Source organism: Sebastes fasciatus, chromosome 7 (genome assembly GCF_043250625.1).
Source record: "Sebastes fasciatus isolate fSebFas1 chromosome 7, fSebFas1.pri, whole genome shotgun sequence".
Lineage (NCBI taxonomy): Eukaryota > Metazoa > Chordata > Actinopteri > Perciformes > Sebastidae > Sebastes > Sebastes fasciatus.
Genome location: NC_133801.1, coordinates 25,963,997 through 25,984,462, shown reverse-complemented (window position 1 = coordinate 25,984,462; position 20,466 = coordinate 25,963,997). Strand labels below are relative to the sequence as shown.

The 20,466-nt window shown below is 40.0% G+C and overlaps 1 protein-coding gene across 7 annotated transcripts in view; it reads right to left on the bottom strand.

Annotated features, from left to right (window-relative positions):
- Nucleotides 1-20,466, bottom strand: part of sgsm2 (small G protein signaling modulator 2) — a 70,766-nt gene that overhangs the window by 39,548 nt on the left and 10,752 nt on the right. The window lies entirely within an intron of this gene.

Below are 20,466 nucleotides of genomic sequence, written 5' to 3'. Positions count from 1 at the left end.
GTGTGTGTGTGTGTGTGTGTGTGTGTGTGTGTGTGTGTGTGTGTGTGTTTCAACATTATCGCCTCGTGATTCACACCTTATCTTTGCACCTCTTCCTCCACTCTCTCACGCTTCCTCTGCTCACCTCGTGACTTCCAACACCTCCTCTCTCGGTCCATGCGTTCTCTTTTCTTGTTTTCACACCGTGCTTTTCAATTATTACTGTTATTACTGTCCAGGATTCTATACGTGACGAACAACATGTGTGCTGTTTAGATTCTATAAGTGGTTTCAGATGCAAGCTATAGATACAGCATACTTAATGCTGCACTACAAGAGTTGGAGGCTCTTTTATAAAGGGATGACTAATGGCTTCATTAATGGTTGATACGTCATTTACTGAATACGTTTCTAGATCAGTTCATATGAACAACTTTTGAGGTCTTTAGTCCATCAGGAAGACCACAATGTGGACATTTGCCGACTTAATGGTTAATGTAAGAACATTTTATTAATGACTTATTGGCATTTAGAGTTGCAGATGACGTTTGCTCTTAGCTCATTACAAAATGAAACTTTCTGGCACCAGTGTGCTTTTCAAGTATATCTGAAAACTATTGATATACAAATGAGCAAAACAATAAGTGTTCTATAAAGCATTAGTAAATGGTTTAATAAAGCCATTACTTTACAACTTAGAAACTTCTTTTTAAAGGGGGCCTTATTAGAAAGTGGTACCTAAGAGTTTAATATAAAAATGAGCTGCCCATCCTGACATAAAGCAGTACCATCCCTATATTGAGGATCGTCATGTATGAAACAAAGTTATACTATTTACTGTGATGATCTATGAATTCATTTCATTAAGCGTGACTAAGAGTAAGATGCTGCTGTAATCTATCAGCCATCACGTGACTTCCAGTGAATAGCTTCCAGTGGTGCCACAGCAGCAGCAGCAGGGCTGGCATTTTTCAGAGCAGTCCTTCTCTTAACTGGCATCGTGTCACATTACAGAGAATCAATGCTTTCGCTGCGAGAAGACAGATGTGCTCATTATGTGTGGAGTGGAGCACTAATCATGGTGATTGTCAGAGAGAGTTTGGGGCTGATTAAGCGCTGAGGGTTGGAGGGAGGCTGTTGTGTCTGTTTGCATGTGTCTTCACAGCGGGGAGTACAGTGTAACAAAAACACCCGACAATATATGAATATCAAGTTTCTGCTGAGGCTACTTGATATTCAGCTGTAGTTGCATCCTGAACGGAGTGTTTGAGATGCGATGGCTGGGACTGTTTGATGTCACAGTGCTCTTCATGGAAGCAGCTGTGCTCAGACTGTCTCAGTGGGATCATTCTCACATCAGTTCTCCCAGAAAACAACCCAATGTTACCAACTTGTAAACATCTGCCTTCAACAGCTGCTATATCCCAGTCCATTTGTAATATTTTACAGAGAACTGTGCATTTATATGTTTTTACAAAAACATTAAGATTAAGTTAAAACTACGTACTAACTTTGTGAGTTGGTAAACTCACAGTACAGACACTTTTTTTTTATAATAGTTGGTTGTGGTCCCGATCTACAGTCTAGTGTTCACTGCAGTGGCAGGTCTTTGCCTTTTTCTAGAAGAAATCAGGTCGTTTTGTAGCCTTGCTCCACACCTCTGAATCACTGCCCACATGTCAAAGTTGTCTCCAGTGATTCAAATAGGTCTGTTGTGTTTTGCCCGTTTAGTATTTCTGAGAAATAATCAACCAATCTCACCTTTTAAGTAGGACTAAGAACGTGAATACTGATCTACTTCACAACGTTGTCAGATGGTGGATACTTACTTAAAAGGTTCTCTATACGATATCAGAGCATTAATATATCATCAACTATTGTCTATGTAAAGATATAGAGGAATAATGTCTACCTGAGCAGAGAATGAAGTCTCTCCCTTTGTGTGTGTTGGAATCAGAGATTCTCTGTGCTTTTAGTGCATGTGAGCCTGCCCTACTGGCCGCTGCTCTCAACGCACAGTTGCTGTTGTTTGCCATAAATACCAGCTTTGAATGAAATCAAGTTTGTGGAGCGTCTGCCGATCTGTGCCCACCAGCTCTTTGCCCGAGCAGTCTGTCTCAGTTTGACATATGCTGTCAGGATTTCTGAAACTACAATAAGCTACAAGATCAACCACCTATAATTCATACGTAGGGGTGTAAGAAAATATCGATACACACGAGTATCACAACATTATGTTTTGCGATACTGTATCGATTCTCCAAAACGCTGTATCGATTTTTAAGTAGCAACTTAAAAATCTGACGGCCCGCTGGGCGGACCCGGCCGCTATTCTGTGCATGCATGTTGCGAAGAACGCTACATAACTCTCCAAAGTTGCACTAAATTTTGGCGAGGAAAAATTGGCATGGCGATTTTCAAAGGGGTCCCTTGACCTCTGACCTCAAGATATGGAATGAAAATGGGTTCTATGGGTACCCACGAGTCTCCTCTTTACAGACATGCCCACTTTATGATAATCGCATGCAGTTTTTTGCATACAGTATAAATGTGTTATTTTCATCTATTCTAAAATGGTGTGTTTGAATATGTTTGCATACTGGGGTCCCTAAACAGTCTTGGATGACATAAATTGGGTATCACTGTAAAGCTGAGACTCTTGTGGATCCAATGAGCCCAACTGTATTCATGTGTGATGATGTTAGTTACCATAGTAGCCATTTCACATAGTGACTTTTTTTACTGAGATTTTATACATGTGGTGGTGTGTCTTTATACGATGACAGTTTTCCTAAAATCAGATTTGAAAAAAATCACAATATATCTCCTTGCTTACAGTATTGCAATATATTGAATCGTTACTCCTGTATCGTGATACGTATCGTATCACCAGATTCTTGCCAATACACAGCCCTAATAATTCAGACACCAATTACAGACTGTGTAGAAGACTGTTAGTTGCCTCATATTACTTTTAAAACCACATATACACACACGATGACTGCCAACACTTTAATCTGAATTCATTGTAATTGGTTTTTTTTAGCTACTTCAACGTTCTAATCCTTTCTCATGTGGTGATTCCATTACTGTGTCCACCCACTGCTGAAGGTAGAGAGTCCATGTTGTTTGCGTGGGAGTGAGAGAGGTTGCAATCGGCTACCAGCAGCGAGGAAGAAAAGAGAGAGAGGAACGGAGGGATTAAAAGCAGCGAGTGAGAGGTGAGAGCAAGTATCGGTTCTCACAACCCCTCCCTCTCTCTGGGCCTCCTCCCCGATGCCTGCAGCATCTCACCAGGCGGTCAGGACTCCTGGTGTCAGTCTGCCTAGCATCACGGCTCTGAATAAAGTCTCTGAGTCTGCTGAGAGCTGGATGCACAGCAATAAGAAGGAAAAAGAACACCTGAATTATACAGTTTAAGTACAGAATACGCACTCACGCATGAGGAGAATTGCCTTTCACCAACTGAATGAGGTGTACTGCCTAAATATGTCATCTATGCTCTGTTCCAGGAGATGCTGTCTGTGCTCAGTTGGTGCTTTGCTGTGCAGAGAGCGTGACTGAACGCTGGCGAGATGAGAGGAGACCGAGTGGAACAGACTATTTTGTTTACAGTACAGAGGACACCGAACACCTTGTCACTCCATTAAAACGATATCTGATCCGTCATCGTCCCACATACATGCACTCACACACTCGGAGACATGTCGGTGTTTCGTTTGATGGTTGAGATTTATTAGTGAAAAGAAGGGAAACTAATTGCTGTCCGAGGAAAGTAAATCAATGTAAAGACGTGGTGTGTTTTAGCAAATTTCTTGCAGCATGGTCAAAGATAGGGTCGACGATTAGCTGGCAAGCTGGCGCATGTCTGGAGAGTGAACCGGAGTAACGTTTAACATTTCTTTACTAATAAAAGTGCTAAAAAACACACTTTCATATAGCGTTCGTCGTCCTTAAATACAAGGTGCAAATCCTTAGTATCGATAGATTTTTGCGTTTCAAATCGATTTTATATCGATATACGTCCCCGTGAAGGACAACTTGCCAAGTACCTATTGATGTAGTTGGATCATAGGAATATAAATCAATACATCAATATAGCAGATGAATCATTACACCCCTACTGTTCATGGAAGTTAATTGCAACACTTTGGTCACCTGAAAATGTCTTATTCAGCGTTAGGTTGTACTTAGCTTCTGGTTGCAAAAAGAACAAGATGGCGACGGCCAAAATGCCTAACACAAGGTTTCAAAACAGTAGTCCACAAGCCAATGGGTGACGTCACGGTGACTTCTTACTGTCTATGTTAAGTATACAAAATGTGTAGTTAATTGGCTAAAACATGCTAAACTATTGTCCTTTAATGGAACTACAATGCCTCCTTCTCTATAACACAAATTGGCTAAATTCTGTCATCATAGGCTTTAGTGTGCATGTGTGTCACAGTCTGTGACAGCGAGATAAAGTTCTCCTATACACAGGAGCTGCAGTGCTCAGCCATTGATTTCCATTGGCACACGTTGTTTCAGCCCCTGAAGTCCCATCAGTGAAAGGAGATAAACCTCAACACTACTTCTCTTATATATTTGATGAGCAGTTGAAGAGGTGATGGGTGGACTGACTGAATCGATATTTAATGTCCCTGTGTGCGTTGCTGACCTGAGACCAGAGAAAGTGGACATTAGAGGAAAAAAGCATAAGGGGGAGGATGAGTTAGGAGTATGAAGAAACACTGTGGAGCTCTTTTTGCGGTTCTGAGACTGAGAAAAGGTTCTGAGAAAACGTGAGGAACATATCTTACCATCTTGTTCCTGAATTTGTCTGCCTTAGTGATTTTCAACTTCAGAGACACTAAATAATCCTCTTGGCTTTGCAGATCTTCTGCAACCTTTTGCAAGAGTGAAATCAAGACAAAACACTACAACACAGTCACTGCTTTAGTCTCTGAGACACAGTTGATTGTTTCTGGAACAAAGTCCTTAAACCATTATTACCCTACAACACATAGCCTGATTAAATCTGCTTTAAAGCCCACAGATCAATAAAATGCAGGCAAGCACACTGATATTGTGAGTGTTCTTCATTAAGACTGTAATAAATATCAGCCTTACAGTCACCCATGGCACAAAGCTAATAACAAACTAGTTGAAATCTAAAGGCATGAATGTTACTGTGCTATTTCTCTTTGTTAATTCAAGTCTTTTTCAATATATCTTGAGGCTGTTTCAATAGAGAGTGGGAGGTTTGTTGCCTTTCAGTACAATCAAGCACTCTGCTGCTACACACAATTTTATTTTCTATTATTATTACTCTTTTATATTACAAGTGGAGGCCAAATAATTAAAAAAGACAATGGGAAAATATCAACATTTTGCAACAATAGGAAAAAAGCATCTGCATATCATTCAATCATTATTCAACTGTATTCTGGATCTCTTGAACGCATCTTAATTTCCCTCCCCAGGTTTTTGCTCTAACATGTCTACCAGAGGAGCCACAGAGCGAACCAGGAACCAGATGATTAATGACAAACCTGGAAGCTGGAAATGAAATCGCCATCCAAGCAGCCGCAACAACTTTAAGCATACAGAGCTGTTGTGAATTAAAGCTAGGGTCGGTAATGTTGAGAAACTACCGAGAGTACACTAGATTTTAAAAATGGCCCAGCCCAGTGCTTCCAACTCTTTTCCAATGAAAGTAGCAGCAGTGGAGGCTCCTCCTCTATTTTTGAGAGGCAAGAGGGAGATCAAAATATTAAAAAAAGAGTAATTGGTTGAAATGAATCGTTACCAAATCTCAGTATCATTTATAAAATATTCTCTCTTCTTTGGGAAAAACTCCATTATTTCTAAATGAAAAGCTTCAACAACGACACCTTTGATTAAGTTTTGCAGAGACGTTTGTCATCCTTTCACATCAAGACAAATCGGTGAGTCTGTTTTGATTCATTTTTAATTGGGGGTGTTGATGGTAGGCTGGGTTATATCTTAGCACTGCCGCTGCTATATGGGTTTTTCTTTAGAAGAATATTGCAGAGAGAAGTTTACATTTTGTTTGATTGTGGTCTTTTTCATAGGGCACTTTCTCACTGAGGGAGAGAGAGACAGTTATTATCACACTGTTATTAGCTTCTTGCTTATAGGCTGTCACACCTGCATTGTGTTTTTCTCATTACACACACAGTATTTAGTCATAGTCAACTTGTTCCCCATGACAGGAAGGGGTACTATTTACTACTTACAGCTGATACAATCTGCCATTGGAGAAGTTTGTCACAGAAACTTGGGAAAGATACAATTAGAAGTCTGCTTACTTGAATGTTTTAATGTCTGAATATGATATGATATGCTTGTATAACATGATTAGCTGCTGTCAGCTTGACTCCTCGTATCCAGGAGTTTTAATGTTTGGGCGTAGGGAGAATGCTGAGTCCAAGTGAAGTCACGAATCACTGGTGTTAATGTCCAAGCTAAGTTGCAGGTCTTTTATGATTTTCTCAAGTCGAGTCTAAAGTCATCAGATTCATGACTCATCAAGTATAGAGTCTGGTTCACACTACTCTCCCATTTCAGCCCCCCGGTGTGCAGTTACCCACCAACCAGAGTCACTAGAACAGTCTCTGGCTCTCTCCGGCCCACCACCAAACGTATCATTGATGTATTAAGAGAGTTTCGGCATGGCATGGCCCACTTTGTCCAAGTATCCAACTGCAGTGCTGCAACCAAAAAAGAATTTTCTCCATAGACTGCATTTAAAAAAGAATGTTGACAAAGTTGAGTTATTAATATTCATAATTTATATATTATTTTGGAAAAACCTAATGGTAGAAAAGCTACCGTATAAGCCGTCATCTCAGAGTAAGGTATTTACGAGCCAGTGGGGCCACACAACTAATGTTCAAGAGGAAGTAAACTAGGAAGAGACTTTTTTTGGCGTATATTTGCTGGCTGAGTAACTTTCATTTGAATGACTGGCCGCTATCTCGAAACATTGGTATCCAGTTCTCATAACACATTCATGGTTGGAACTCAACCATGCACCCACTCAATTAATTTGATTTCAAAGTCAGGATCAGTTTGCTGCTGTGAAACCAGGCTGTTAAGAGACATACAGGAAGGATTGTTTGGTGACATAATGAACGTATGAACGTTTGCCATTATAGCTATCAGATAAGAGCTTTGTTTGTTTCAAAACCTCACCATTAAATATGAGAATGTAATTTCAATTATTCAGATCCCACTTCAAAATGACAGGGATCAATTACACAAAGCATCTGCCGTATTCACACACCGGGAACATTTCGTTTTTGCTTATTCATGGCTCTAAATATCAAATTTAATGATAGTAAATGATGCTGTGATTCATCATGCTTTTATCTGCAAAGCTACTGAGTTGTGAGCTACGTTTTCTAACAAAGATTTATCTTTACAAAAGCAGACACATGTTTGGGCATCACATCATAATGCCTCTGATTTATACTGAAAATAATTAGAAACCCAATTACAGCCCATACATTTTACAGTTAGCATTTATACCTACATCATATATACTGTATATATATGTATGATTGACAGCCGGTCAGTCAAACCTGCAGTGGAACACATAGGAGCTCCCGACTGCATGTGGCAAAAACATTAGTTAGTTTAAACCTGGATAATAATGATAACAGGAAAAAAATAGTCTACTAGTATTATCCTTTATGGCTTTACAATTCAACATTAACAGCTAATGTTTTGCAGTGCAGTGAGTTCTATCACAGAGCCACAGCAGATGACACGTCTCCTTGAATGAACATCAAGACCCGAGTTTCATATACTCAGCTGTGAGTGTGTGTATGTGTGTCTAAATGTGTCCGTATTTCTGAGAGTTGTATTTTCTGTCACAAGGTACAAACATTTATCTTAGGATGGCAGAGTTGCCATGGAGACAGGCGCTAATCAGTGGAACACCTGACGCTTCACTACAGCCTCTCGTGGCTTCCGATTCCTGTCGTTCTCAATTAACGCTGAGGGAGAGTGTGAAGGAGAGACGCGCAGAGAAAGAACGAAACAGATGGAGATGATCAATGTAAAAACATTTCAATGTCAAATCTGCATTCCATTGTTATGGAAGGGAATCTCTGATGAACATACACTGTATGTGAAATACAGAAACATCAGTTATCTCTAATGTCCTTGGTAGGTGGTCTGAAGTTCAGACTTTCTCAAGACTACAACATTGGCTTCAGTGTGACGGACCAAGAAAACAACCTGAAAGGCTTTGGCAGTGAAACCTTGCTAGTTAGTCTGTTGTCTGTGCGACTGACTAAACCGGATGAGAAAAGAGAAAGCAGAGGTAGAAAAGGCTGATGGGTCATTTTATGCCTTGTTCAGACCGCCAGCCATCTGGACAGCAAAAAAAACACATGAAATGTGATTTTTACAAACTGCATTTCAAACCACATTTGGAGGTGGTTTGAAATGCGATTCCAATATGATTTCTACAGATGCGTCACACTCTGGCTGCTCAAATCGGATTTCAAAGCGTCTTTACGTCACTGGCAACACGACGCACAACGACAACGTCAAATGGCGGAATGATGGAAATGTTGAGCAGAATCCACGCTGCTACTAGCCGAGCCAAACATCCCCACCTAGCCACCAATCATCGTCATCATCAAAGGTTCCGAGGACTAGATGTTCCCACCACACCTCTCGCAGCACAATGAAGCCCGCCATGACTGCGGCACCGAACGTTGCATATATGTATACCGGCCTTCTGTGTTGCACCAGACAAACTCAGCAATTTGACAGCACCATTATTTGGAGGGCAAAATGATGGAAGTTAAAGATAAAGATGTGATTTGAGAAACAAATCAGATTTGCCTGCAGTCTGAACTTAACCTCAGATCAGAGGTTTTCAAACTGTGAGGCAAAGATACTGCGTGAGGTGAAAGGGGCCGGCCGTCGCCAGTTATTGTAGTTTGGCCAGCTCACCAACATGATCAACAGTGGAAGGTGCAGCAGAGGCTGCGACACACAGTTCATGGAGGTGATTAAAGTACTTTAACACTGTTTTAAAACATCCAGATACAGCAGTAGTAGCCGTTCTCTGGTTTCACATCAAGGCCAGTGGTGCTGCAATTACGGGTAAAAGTTTGCAGTGGTTCTGACTAGTGGAAACGGAAGAAGCAGGTGGTCTAACGTGCAAAAATGAATCCACGTTGTGAGCTCTACAAGGTCATGCATGAGTATTGAGACAGACAGAAGGGGGGGGGGGGGACATGCGAAAATGGGTGGACAGCAGATATGAAAACAGCCACTGTTCTCTGTGGGAAGGAGAAAACATTTACAGCCACCGTTCTAGACTACAGGAGGTGAGTGATAGATATCGGGTAAAGTAATACTGTGTCTCTCAGGCCTTAGCAACTGCCTTTTAGTTCATCTTTTTGTTCTCACTTACATTTATCTATTAATATTTTGTTCTCGCTCAAACACTTTTATATATTTCTAACTATTTGTTTGCATTTAAATTATTTCCCACTATTTTTACAACACAAACTGTGCTTTTTATCATTTAATTTCCTCACAAACATACCGTGTGTCGTGTTATACATACTGCTCTGGATCTGTCTATGTTTGATGTGATTGATTATTTATCATCAATAATATAAATGCACCCATATCCTGGAAGGAAAGGTCATGAGACCAGTTAATCAGGTTTGTTGTTGGGTTTTCAAGCCTACAATCAGAGCGGTTTGTCTACAGTTTGTGCTTCAGTATGCTGCTGAGTGCAGCTGCAGCAGTTGCACTGTGATGCGAGTCGAGCTGAAAGCGTTGTGCAGAGCACGGCTTCTCTTGTCACGACTCTGATGAGCTGTCTGCACGGCCCTTTAGTCTTTTTGGCTTTCTGCTCTGTATCAGTCCATGAATGAGGCAAGTGTCTGTGGTTAGTTTGTGAGTGATGAGTGAGAAAGTTTGTGACCCGGCCACCATGTAGAAAACAGCCGAGCCGAAACCAAGCACCGCCCACCATCCAGAGCATTTTACAGCTAAACACTAAAATATGTTTCTAAAAATATTAACTGAAGCTGCTTTCACATGATAAGAAACGTGCTCTTCACTCACCACGAGGTAGGGCGCAGAGCCTTGCAGAGGTTAAGAACAGCGCAGGTATGATACTGTATGCCATCAAGAAGTGCACCAGGAGCGGCATTCACTGTTTCTAGGCAACAACAGCTGTTCTCATTGGTTGTGCTTTGAAAGGTCAGCGGTAACCAAGGTCAAAGTTGAAATAATTTGAACTTTGAGCGAGGTACTCCAAGGGTAGTGCTTCCACTTAGTCGGGCGGCGCCGCTCTCTCCATAGGAAAACATTGGCAGAGTCAGCGCAGAGCGATTTCACCGCTGATCATGTGTGGGCAGCTTTAGTGTTACGCATACGGAATCAGAGCAGTCTCAGTATTAATGAATGCACACAGAAGGATTCACAAATGTATTTTGTAATTTATGTTTAAATGACTCTCTCCACAAATATATTTTTCATTGCACACAAAAATAGTTATCGTTGCATATAAATGTAAAAAAATAAATAAAAAATCCACAAAATGGTTCACAAATATATTTCTGATGCACACACAAATATTTCTTGTTTCATATAAATGTAAAGGAAATTCACAAATATATGCGTTTAAAAGTATTTGAAATGTTCATCAAAAAAACAAGTTTGCAACAACAGTTTATATATAAATGTAACAACATCCAAATATGTTTTTGATGAAAATTGCAAATTTAAAAAAATAAATATTTGTGTGTGCATCAGAAATATATTCGTGAACCTCATTTTGAGTCATTTATATATAAATCACAAAATACATTTGTGAATCCTTCTGTGTGCGTTCATTAATATTGAGACTGATCTGACTCCGTATATGCATGTGTGTGTCAAAAGAACCAATTCTAATACATGTGGTGTTTTACCCGTTGGTAAACTATTGTATGTCTGACAGGACTTTTTATCCTCCACTGGAGCTGTTACAGTTTAATAATTACATCTCTGATGCAACATTTGGAAATGTACTTTACAATCTGAAACACCCAGACAGCATTAATGCAGACTGGATCTACAACTGACTGGTCTGGAAAAGAATAAAGTTAAACCGTAGGCTACTCAAATGACAGATGAGGGAGATGAGTGTTACAGTATGCTCAGCTCACAGCATCATTTAACGATGATAACGAATATAAAATGAATATAAAACTGATTAGGAAGTCTGAGCCACATATTTAGGCTTGAAATATAATGTTCATGACTTCTATAATTCAACATAACCTCATTAGCATCCAGATTAACATCATATTTCTTATCTCCATGTACACTTTGACATAATACATATCCAGTATCATCTATCTGAAACCTAAATGGGATGAAGTGGACATCCTTGTTAAATGCCCCTTCATTATTTCCATTGGTTAAATATATCTTTCACTTCTCTATTACTTTTCTTTCACTATCTCTTTCCCAGTTTTTCTTTCTATTTCGGTCTGTTCATCTGTCCGTAGCGCGTGGAGTTCCGGATGTCCATTTGGTGGCAGGTCATTACATGACCGCCAGTTTCTTAATGAGCCCATTAGCTGCTTCAGGCCATCCCTTCCTCTCTTACTCACCAATCTTTCCTTTTCTTCTGCTCTACTCCTCCACACTTTCCCAGTTAATCAAATCACGTCCTTCTTCTAACCCCCAATCACTGAGATCATTTATCACCTCTTTTTTCATCTCACTTTTTGTCTCTCATTCCTACTGTGTAGAAATGAAACAGAGAGGATGGAGCAGCTAAACTGACACTGATCTGCCTTTTGTGTTGTTTTGTACTTACAGGCCTAAAGGCAATTTTCTATTTTCATTTTCATTACCCACAAATTGGATTTATAAAGATATTTTACTGGGGCCAAAATTTGGATTGTTCACATAAAACTTTAGTTTACAGATTTTGTTACACACCAGGGGACAAAAATGAACCTGCCTTGATCCTGCCCAAGTGGTGGAAGAAGTTACACAAACAATGAACAAAGAACAATGTTACCGGTGTTACACGGTGTAACATGATGTAACACGATGTTACCGATTTTGCACATTGTTACTGGTGTTACACGATGTTACTGGTGTTACACGGTGTTACCGGTGTAACGCGATGCTACCGGTGTTACACAATGTTACTGGTGTTATTGGTGTTACACAATGTTACACGGTGTTACCGGTGTTACACAATGTTACCAGTGTTACACTGTGTTACACTGTGTTACGGCATAAACCAATTACATTACAGGCCCACAGCCCCCACCGTCATACAGATTATTTTTTGATTTTGTGGGTAATGTGGGAAAAGAAAGAATGTGCCCTAATCACTCGGCTATCGGGTCACACATTTTGCTTTCTTTTATAGAAATAAAACCCATTTAGTTTGTTTTCGTGTATCAGCACCCACATTCATCAAATTAAAAAAAAATGTAATTTGTAAAACTTAGCTTGTTATCAATACTTAGTTGGACGACGGATGCTACATTTATAAACTGAAAGTGTGTGCTCTGTACAGCAGGAGCAGCAGGAGTTAGATTTCATTCATCACGTGACAAGAGTAAGGAGAGTTGACCGACAGAACGATAGCGGAGGAGCATATATGAACTGTATGAGCACATTTAACCAACTTTGTGTAAGTGCTTCCGTTTTGTTTTTTTACAGTCAATGTAACAAACAATGCAGGAAATGCCTTCAATGTACTGTATGGAAATGCAAGAGCTGCGGTTTGCCATATCAGTAAAAAAAAGCCTGGAGGAACCGTGGCATGCAAATACCATTCAGACATTCATACAGAAATTACTCTTCCTCAAAATCATGCCTTTGTCATGTTGGATCCTTCCTGCTTTAGAAGCAGTCTGCATGTACCAATCAACCCGGTGTTATGGTCGGAGAAAAGCAGATATTCAGCTAGAAACAGCCGGATAGTTTGTTAAAAGTACACTGAGCAGCTGATTCTCTTTTATTCACTATATTCCCCCCTTATGTTTCTTATTTCTGAAGATGGAGGCTGGTAAAAGATCTGATATAATAACACCAGACTTCCTCATCAGCCCCCTCTAATGCTATGACCTAATGACAAATTAATCGGCTTTGGCGTCATCTATAATTACCTATTAGTCTTTTAATTACAGACAGTGCCATTAATTGAAGACTATGTATATTTTAAGGGCAGCGTTTCTTTGCAGAGAAGTGCAGGTATGAGTGAAAATGGCATGTTCAACAGATGGATCACTGTTCTATTTTTTACCTGAATATTTTAATGCTTCTGTTTCCAGCATGGGAAGATTGATGTGAAAGAATAAATGGAGCCCGTCATGGTGATGGCAGCGCTTTAATGGCAGTATTTTGGGGTGCTCTATTAATAACTCATGCACAGTGTTCCATTTCAGGACTGCGTACCTTTTGTGACACAGTTTTATCCACCAAGATGTTCTTTTGCCTATGTTTTATCACGCACACACATACATAAGCAAGATAACATGTATGATACCATAAAAATTAATGCATTACACAGAAGAGAAATCACAAGTTACACAACTTGACCACCCCCATACATGAAGCTAATGAGGGAGAGTTATATGATCAGTTTAAATGTAGTGGAGAAGTTTTGGACTCCTACACATGGACACAGTTACACAACACTTAAGTCCAACCACGCAGAGAGACTGGCCAACAAACATCCTGCGGGTTCCTATCTATAACTGCAGTAAACTGCCACTAGCTCCCACTAAAATGCCATTGGCCACCCCAGCCAGTTTTACATGTTGCTATTATATAATCAACAGCAGGTCTTATGGAGGGGCAGCGGGGGCAACACAAGATCCATAGGAGACCCCATAAGGTTTTTGAGACCCACAATAGACCCATTTGTCTTTTTTAGGGGGTACAGGGAGGGAGATAGCAGGTCAACAGTAGATGTCACATAGAAGTGGTGTACATCATCTGAAATAAATTAATTTGAGATGCAGCTCAGCACTGTGTGTCAAGTTCTTCTAGTCATTAATCAGAAATGAACATGAATTAATTAATTATTTAAAATAAATTGTAAAAGTGTATTAGGGTTTAGAACATTATGATAGAAGTATATGATGTCCATCCCCATGCTCTATTGTGTCTCATAAGTTGTTGCGGCTATTTTTTGGTTGATAACATTTGTTAAACAGATTTGGTGCTAAATTTAACCATTTTATACCACTGGAGAATTGATAAAACATGATCAATAATCCCTCCAAAATACCACATTAAGACACCAAGACCTCGAGGAACACCACAGAAAAAGCCAAGCTTTGATTTGGTATCAAAAACTTTTGGCATTTGGAGATTTCTGCAGGAATTGCATTTTTCGGCGATTGGATGGTAAGCACTTGGTTTGTGTAAACTGCTCAGAAACCCCCTTATTGTCAATCTAGCTAGGAAGGCCATCCATCCTCTGAATGCTCTAGGTCTCTAGTTTGTGGCTGTAAGGTTTCATGAAGCTGTGATTATCCTAGAGGTCACCACAGGCCATTTTATACAGTGAGGTCAAGTTTTAAAAAATGGTCTCACTACAATGAAATGGCTACTATGGGGACTAACATCATCAGACATGAATACAGTTGGGCTCATTGGATCCACAAGAGTCCCAGCTTTACAGTGATACCCACTTTATGTCATTCAAGACTGTTTAGGGACCCCAGTATGCAGAAATATTCAAACACACCATTTTAGAATAACACATTTATACTGCATGCAAAAAACTGTATGTGATTATCATAAAGTGGGCATGTCTGTAAAGGGGAGACTCGTGGGTACCCATAGAACCCATTTTCATTCACATATCTGGAGGTCAGAGGTCAAGGGACCCCTTTGAAAATGGCCATGCCATTTTTTCCTCGCTAAAATTTAGCAAAACTTTGGAGTGTTATTTAACCTCTTTCCCAACATGTTAGCATGACATGGTTGGTACCAGTGGAAGGAACCTGCTGCCTCTGAAATACAGTAAAGTCCGTCGGGATCGCGGGCGGGTCTCAGAGGGTTAACTGACATGTGATGCACTTCGTGACACTTGCTCTAGAGAAGTGCTATATAAATAAACAGTTTCTAACGTCACACACACACACATGCGCGCGCGCGTCTTGGTGTGGAAGTTCTTCGGCGTGAGTGAAGAAAACTTAAAGCTCGCAATTTATTTGTCCAGTAACCTGGAGCACTTTTATTCTGAGATTTGTTTGAGAGTGAGAGGAGCTCCTGTAACTTGATCCAGTTTTGGAGAAAATGTAAGTTATTTAATAGTCAATGTTTCATTAGGAACATACAATTGAATTTCAATTTTTCAGATACAAAAAAGTTACAAAAATGTTTGTGTATGCTGTCAATTATAGTTTTAGAAAGAAAATTAGAATTGGCAGGTCAGACTTCAGATAAATCAGATATCGGTGCATCTCTAGTGTCTATGTATCCATCTCCCCAAGACACAGTCTTTACTCCTCCCAAGTGTAACTCTGTCAGTAAACCATCTGTTGAAGGAGCCTCCACGGGGTCTCTATCTGTGATAATGGCAGCTCTCTTTCCTCTGGTCACATATACAGCGACAGGAAGAAAAGCAGCTTTCAACACATACAGTACAGTCATACAGAAGACGTTCTGCTTAATAGCACGTTGATCTTCTTCTGTTTTAAATGTAAACTGTACAAAATTCAATCTGGCAAGAAACAAGAAGCTGTTTTCCATTAGAAAACATATCCATTTAAAGTTACTACAAGGAACTTTCATTTTGTGTTGATTTTGGCGGCCCCTGTGGACGAAAGCAGTGGGACCGTCGAAGCAGCGAGGTGAAGCTCTGCTCCTGGGCGGAGGAGGAGCCGCTGCTGAGGCCAAATCTGGGTCTGTGCAGGCCTCGCTGGAGTCATCTATGTGTTTAATCTATACTGAGTGAAACTCCTGTTAATGTTGAATGAATGAAGAGGAAGAAACGATAATGTGCACAAGCAACAACGTATGGACGTGGGAAAGTGACATTAGTTACGATGCATGGAACAAGTCCAGCTCATTAATTGAATTAATTAATTTAGTCATTCTTCAGTGTTTTCTATTGGCTCTTCACTAATGAACCACTGGGATTAATTTGGCGTTCATTAGTAGACGTAACACAATAAACAGGTATTAGCAGAGACACTCAGGAAGAGTGGGTCAGCAGCGACTCATTCCTGCGCTGACATCATTGAATATCATTAGCATCTGACCTTTAACCTTGCACCTTCCCCAAGGAGGATGATGATTAGCCTGCGTTACAGTGATGTCATGGCTGGGTTAGCCTGCAGAACTGACGATGAGGTCTGACCACATGTAGTCACATTAACATGGGAGTGGTCAACAACATGCTGTATGTGGCATTTACAAGGCTATATTGATCAAAATCCACAACAGGATAACTAATTACAAATGATGAACGGCAACATTAAAAGATGACATTAATAAAAGGCAGAGTCTGTTGAGTTAGAGGTTAGCTGATGATTGTATCCATCATAAGATGTGCGTCCTTCTCTTGGTTGATTTTCTGAAAGAAGTTCCATCTACAGCCTGTATCACAATGGTTGTGGTGCATGATTTATGTCTCACCCGATATCAGCACCTTGATTAAATCTTGCACAGCCAACATCAGGCACATTATAGTATAGAAGTGCTGCTCTACATCTGCAAAGATACAGTAGACTGCAGAGGCAACTGTTGTGTATAATGACTACATGTGTTTAACTGAAAATAAAAAAGGCTTCATACATTCTACACGTCATTCTGATCGATCCCACCTCACCTCAGCACCCCATCATCATCAATGCCCAAACAGTTGAAGTAGCTGAAAGCTTCAAATACCTCGGAGTGACTCTGGATAATAAACTCAGGTTTGACCAGCACACCAATGACATTCAAAAAAGGAGCCACCAAAGACTATCAGTCATCCGCAAACTTAAAGGACTTTATGTTGCCCCCCCCCCATCTTCATCAGCTTCATAAAGTTACTATCTAGCTATCTATCTTTCTCCTCCTACTGCTGTACCAGAGCATTATCCAGCCAATCCTACTGTACTGTTCCACCTGCTTTTTTAACACGTTATCCGTCACTAACCGGGCAAAACTCACACGCATAACCAACACTGCCGCCAGGATAATAGGTCTCCCAACATCCAACCTCACAGAACTAAACAACAAAGCATTGCAATCTCAATAGCACAGGACATCACACACCCACTCAATCACCACCTTACCAAAATACCCCGCTCCGGGCACTGGTACAGAACACTGAGGTGCAATAGAGCTCGCTTTGAGAAAAGCTTGATACCTGCAGTCATAGCCGCCTTAAACAACAGGCATCGCTGAATAGGCCTGAGTGTGTACTGCTGTCCGTCATTTTCTGTTGTTATCGCTGTTGTATTGCCGTTACTGTGTGCTGTTGTATGTATTGGTGTCTGACAAGTACAGTGCTGTGGAAAAGAATTTCCCCGTGTGGGACAATAGAGTCTAAAGTATAAAGTATAAAGTCTAAAGTCTAAGGCAGCAAAGGCATCCAAAGTTACATTTTGATGTGTGTTTGCACTAGATTAAGAATGAGGTAACAGTCATCCAGAATTGATTTAGAGTCCGGCAGGTAAACCGTCCTGGCCAGCAGATATACTGTACTGGTATCAGTGTATATGTTGGCCTATCGGTACGGTGGCCTAGAGGTGCAAAACACAACGACATTTTTTGTTTTTTAATGATGTTGTGTTTTCAGTTTTGTTGTTGTAATTTCCCAGATGACGAGTACGTAGCAAGTGAATTTCCCATTAACAGCAAAAGAGCCGAGGATGAAGATGACGACACGGGATGATGATGACGGACTCCATGAGCTGGTGCTCTCCACTATCTCTCTCTCTCTCTCTCTCTCTCTCTGTCCCCGTCTGTGTGTGTGTGTGTGTGTGTGTGTGTCTCTCTCTCTCTCTCTCTCTCTCTCACACACACATACACACACACATACACACACTGTCCATTTTGCACATTTCATCAAAGCACACAATATGGTTCAAGAGGGCCTCATTGTAATTTCCTTTAGGGGGTCATGTGGGCATCCGGCAGGATTTGTACGACGGCTCACAGCTATTAGTCTCATGAGAGTAACCTAATCCAAATATCAGAGCGGAAATGTAGCTCCGGTAGAAAAGAGCTTCAGAGTCTGGGGGTGGGGATCCTGGTGGAGTCACTTGACTGATGTATTGATGTTTTATATTAAATGTCACCATTCATTTTTACATTACTTTGTATTAAAAGTTTACACAGGTATCATGTCCGGACTAGCACAGCCCCATAGCAGATACAGGGAATACCCTTTAGAAAATATGAAACAATGAAAATCAAACAAATATCTGTGGCACCAAATGACTACCATACACATGGGCAACCTGCTCCTTTCATTTGAAATGTCTTCCTTCATGTTACAAATGTTATTCATATTTTATTGAAGGAATTTCCTTTAACCTGCCATTTCAAATATTGAGATAAGATATCATCAATCATCTGAGAACTGGTCTGAAGCAACAGCGTTCGGTGGATTAAAGTGAAATCCCCTGTGCCTTCTGAGATATCCATTATTAAGGAAGCACTGAGCAGGGGATTCAAGTCTGTACGACAGATCTTCCTCACACATCTGGAAGTCTGCACTCTGGAAATTTCAAGTGGAAATCTTGTAAATGTGTAAATTTTGGTAATATGAATTGTTTTCTCCTCGCTCAGCACTTTCATTAACAGGCCTGTAACATGTTTTTATAGTGGAGGCGCCACATAGCGTCTCTTACATTATTATGGAACACACTATCAGGCATATTAATGAACTGACCGCATACAGTATTTAAAGTGTTTAACAGGTAAATACATTGATAATTGATCTTTCAATTGAAGATATTCCACAAGATTACTGCTACTAAAAAACAACTTGACACATTTAACATTAACATCATTATGTAGATTCTGTAATGAGGAAGGTTGCATGCCACTCAACATTTATTTTAAATTTACACCTTTAAACATTATGTTGGGGGTTCTGGATGAAAATTGTCCCCAGATAATAAATATAATTATTCTATTGGGTAAAATATTTATATTCAAAGCTCAAGCAGGAACTAATCTGAATCTAAGGTTCCTCTATTTAAAAAAATACATTGCAAATCCAATTTCTTTTGGAAAAAAAGAATTGCTACAAACCATTAAAAAGAGGCACAACACAGCATAAAATGGGAAAAAAAATCTGCTCTAGTGAAGAGTGGGACTACATAAAAGACTAAATACGCTCTACCTGTCTTATGTATACTTCAGTTTCTAAATGTACCGGTACGCTACAACTTCATTATTTGATAAATAATAAAAGCATCCCACTGGTTCTCTGGAGTAAAGCTTTTAATATGAAGCAGGTATATCTGTTTTTGTCCAATTCAGTAAATTAATAGCAACGTACTTCATCGCCAAGCCTGTTAATCCAAACTGCCTCTGACAGCTGACTCATTTATATTGTCTCACAGTTTATATGAGCAGCTCACTCACCCAACACAACTAACATCCAATGCTCTCTTTAAAACCACTGGTATGCCCCAGTCAATAGCAATCCTGTGTAAATAGGGCTTAATGCAGACTAACAATAACATAATGAAGAACAGGGCGAGGAAGAAGAAATCAATAGTGCCAATGTGACAAAAGGCTCAACAACAGATATGTGCAGACAGAGACTATCTCTCTGATATGTAAGACTAATTACAGTAACATCAGTTCAGGCGATGAGTCATAATTTGTTTCAGTATAGAAATGATGATACTTTAGTATACTTACAACTGATCCAGACCCCATTACATCTTTTTCCCAGAGAAAATCAAGTAATGTTTAGACCAAAAAACAAAATATTGGAGTAATTAGGGGCCTATGAATTATTATGGATTACTTCACCTACTTCTAAGGTGCAAAGGGAAAGGGAAGGGGAAAGTCTTGTATTTTTATCTATACAAGGCAGACTGTGTTACTCATGTATGTACATGTATTGTACAGAAAATGCATATTTACACCAAATTTTTGAATACCACATAGTACTCATATTTATATACTGCAATTAGCATGCAAATTAATGAAATCCACCTCCACCTTTATCCACATTCTTTGATTTTTTTAAATATTATTACATACAGTATTATTTCTATTCGAGATATGTAGTTTCTTGGGAGTTTTGCTTCTACTGTGTCATCTGGCTGATCTGAGGCCAGAGTCAGTCTGTTTGACCAGCGTGGACGCTGTGACTCACACACTACTGTAAGCTCAACCATCCGGTCAGGAGAGGCAAACCCCTCACACACATACACATACAGATGTGTCTAGGGCTTAGAAAGCCTGGGTTTTGTACAGCCTGTCTCTGAAATTGGTTTCCATTAGCTCCACTGTGAT